The following is a 3,753-nucleotide window of genomic DNA, read 5'->3' as shown; positions in this document are numbered from 1 at the left end:
AAGAAGATGGAGGCCGTCTCTCCAGCAATCCTTGCTTCCTTTTGAGCCCTCACCAGAATCACCTTTACCAGTTACTTAATGGGACTATCAGCTTTTTCTTTTTCTTTTTCTTTTTTTTTTTGCTTTGAAAACAATATAGTTTTATACAAACACAAAGTTATGTACCTTCAAAGGCATGACTACAGTAAACAAAACATCTTAAAATGTTTTAACAATGTACAAATACATTCATAAAATAATTAATTTTATTAATTATGAATAATGGATTTTATGAATGAGTTGTGATAAATAATCAGTTGTGAGAAAAACTCTGCCAGTTGAACTGAAGGGGAAGGAAATGAGAAGAAACGAAGGAAGGCTGTCAGGCATCTTGGATTTTATAGGATGGGACCATAGAGCTATTTGGCTAAGAATGTGCACCACTCTTCAAGACAAGGGAAGAATGGTTTCAAAGACTCCAGCAGAGTTTGTAGTACCTCTAATACAATCTGCAGGTGCCTACAGTGGTTTATAGGTTGGTTTAGTTTGAAATTATATGTATTTCTTTGTTTACAAGAAGTCATTGGCTAGGCTTAGTGGCTCATACCTGTAATCCCAGCACTTTGGGAGGCCGAGGCGGGTGGATCATGAGGTCAGGAGTTCGAGAGCCCAGCCTGGCCGATATGGTGAAACCCCATCTCTACTAAAAATTCAAACATAGCCAAGCATGGTGGCGCATGCCTGTAGTCCCGGCTACTCAGGAGACAGAGGCAGAAGAATTGCTTGAACCCAGGATGCGCCACTGCACTCCAGCCTGGGCAACAGAGCAAGACTCCTTCTCAAAAAAAAAAAAAGAAGTCATTAATGCAAACGCATGATTTACAATGTCCCCATTACAGCAAGAAAAAAATAGATTCATAAAATAAAATGTATGTTAGACATTTATTAGGTCAAGTATTTAACGATTATTCTCAATATAACATTAGAATAATACTCTTTTAGTGGTAATAGATTTCATTAGACCAAGGACCACTGAGGAGCTTCCTTAAGTTCCAAGAAGTAAAATCTTGCTATCCAGTCCATAAAATAAATAGAAGAGCAGAAATCTCTGAGTTTCCCTTAAACTATGAAGATTCTGTTTCTATTAATTGGGCCTTAAGAAAAAGACCTGTTACAAATAAAAATAAATAAAATTTCAGCAACTAGTTAACACCACTGGCCTGAATTTGGTTTTTACTTGCTTGCGAATCTCTAGGATGAGAAATTTCACCATGAAGTACATATTAAGTTGTAAAATTAACAATTATTTCTAAGTTCTACATAAGCCAAAGTGCTCACTTTTTTTTTTTTTTTTTTTTTTTTTTGAGGCGGAGTCTTGCTCTGTCGCCCGGACTGGAGTGCAGTGGCCGGATCTCAGCTCACTGCAAGCTCCGCCTCCCGGGTTTACGCCATTCTCCTGCCTCAGCCTCCCGAGTAGCTGAGACTACAGGCGCCCGCCACCTCGCCCAGCTAGTTTTTGTATTTTTAGTAGAGACGGGGTTTCACCGTGTTAGCCAGGATGGTCTTGATCTCCTGACCTCGTGATCCGCCCGTCTCGGCCTCCCAAAGTGCTGGGATTACAGGCTTGAGCCACTGCGCCCGGCCAAGTGCTCACTTTTATTATGGAAACAAACCTTTCTTCTGAAAATGATGTACAGAAATAATAAGTAAACACATAGAACTTTGAGGTAGGTTAAGAACATTTGTCTATGTTCTATAGATCAAAATAATGCAAAGGTCTCCATTACATATGTTTATGAACACAAACATTTTTATTAATTTGGGATATATGGACATTATGTAAGTATATGCATACCATAAAATACATTTTAATAATGTTTCCAGCTGCATCATGCTTTCAAGCCTCAACTGTTAGAAAAAAAAGCAAACTTAGTATGAAACTGCTTTTCCTTTTTTAAAATAAAAATTGTCAGTGGAAAGACAAATCCAACCTCTTTGCAGCATGTACTGAACTCTAAAAGGCTCAGAGTCAAGAATCTTGTTAGTTGCTCCGTGATGTAACAGAACGTGTATTATGTTTTCTCTTTCTACTCAGGAAGTTTGATTATCTCCAATATTTTGTCCTATGAACTTTCCAAGATAAGACATAGCCATGCTGGTAAAATTCTTTCTGCTGCCCACTTTACACCTGATGTAGCCAGATAGCTTGGCACCTCATTGCACCAAACCTCTGATGATCACTGCCAACCACTGCACTCTGAAATGGAACAGAGCATCAAAGGAGAATATCACCCACAGCCACAGCACTGAATAGACTTATGATAAGCCCCAACCAGAAGATGATGTTGCCTCTGGGACAGTTTTATTCTCTTGAGGGGATGCCTTCCTAACCTTCCTGGACTCAAATATCCAATGGCTTGTTCCACCAACACAGGCCAACCATTAGTCTACCTGTGACATTACATTGTAACATCAATATCAGCTTTTTCTAGCAGGTACTGCAAAACTCTTCCAGCCCCTCCCCCTTACCCAGATCCAAAACTGCTTCTACATTTTCAGATATTTGTTACAGCAACATCCCCACTTCTTGGCCGCAATTTCTTAGTTCATCTGGGCTGGGAAGTTCAAGATCAAGGCACTGGCAGATTCCATGTCTGACTTCCTCATAGATGGACATTTTCTCCCCTGTCCTCTATGGCAGAAAGGACAAGGGAGCTCTCCAAGGTATTTTTTCCTAAGGTAACTAATCTAATTTATGAGGGCTCCACCCTTATACATAATCACCTCCCAAAGTCTCCACATCCCAATCACATCACAGTGGAGGTTAGGATTTCAGTATGTGAATGTGTGGGGTGGGGGGTGGGGCACAAATATTTAGCCTATAGTACCCTGCTAATTAATGTGGATTTTATTTAGCAAGGGTGGGGATCATTCATTATCTCCATTCAAGGACACCTTTGGTACTTTCTTGAACTTTGTAGCACAAGGCACTCCTTCCTCCTCCACATTTCCCCTTCCAAGGGCCCCATTCCCTCTTTCTTCCTCCCACCTCTCTAACTCCCAAGCCTCCTTTCGCATGCCATTAAATGTGACCCTCTGCTATCCACTCCATACTCTTCTTTTTTTTTTTTCTTTTGTAAGACAGAGTCTCACTCTGTAGCCCAGGCTGGAGTGCAGTGGTGCAGTGAGCTCGGTCCACTGCAACCTCTGTCTCCTGGGTCCAAGCAATTCCCCTGCCTCAGCCTCCCGAGTAGCTAGGACTACAGGTGCGTGCCATCACACCCAACTAATTTTTGTATTATTAGTAAAGACAGGGTTTCACTATGTTGGCCAGGCTGGTCTCGAACTCCTGACCTCGTAATTCACCTGCTTCAGCCTCCCAAAGTGCTGGGATTACAGGTGTGAGCCATCACACCCGGCTCTCTCCACACTCTTCTTAGGTGTCCTGTCTGCTCCTCCAAGCATCAAACCAATGTTCCCTAGGTGTGTTCAGTCAGATGACTGCAGGGGCCATTGAAAATAATATGCTAAGAATAAATAAGGCTCAAGGACAGTATCTCTAGCTAGTTGCACTTTTAATGAACTCCAGTAGTCAAGGACACTATCTCTAGTTGAACTTTTAATGAACTCTAGTAGGCGCCAAGAAGGCGGACAAATAAGAAAAAGTTTAGACACAAGGAACTAAGCAGAAGGTTACATCTGGGTGCAGAAAGTTTGTTTTGCATTGTGTTATTTCTGCTGACGTGGGGTTTATGGAATATAAATAAAGTGAGG

This window comes from Piliocolobus tephrosceles, chromosome 2 (genome assembly GCF_002776525.5).
Source record: "Piliocolobus tephrosceles isolate RC106 chromosome 2, ASM277652v3, whole genome shotgun sequence".
Lineage (NCBI taxonomy): Eukaryota > Metazoa > Chordata > Mammalia > Primates > Cercopithecidae > Piliocolobus > Piliocolobus tephrosceles.
This window is presented reverse-complemented; position numbering follows the sequence as displayed.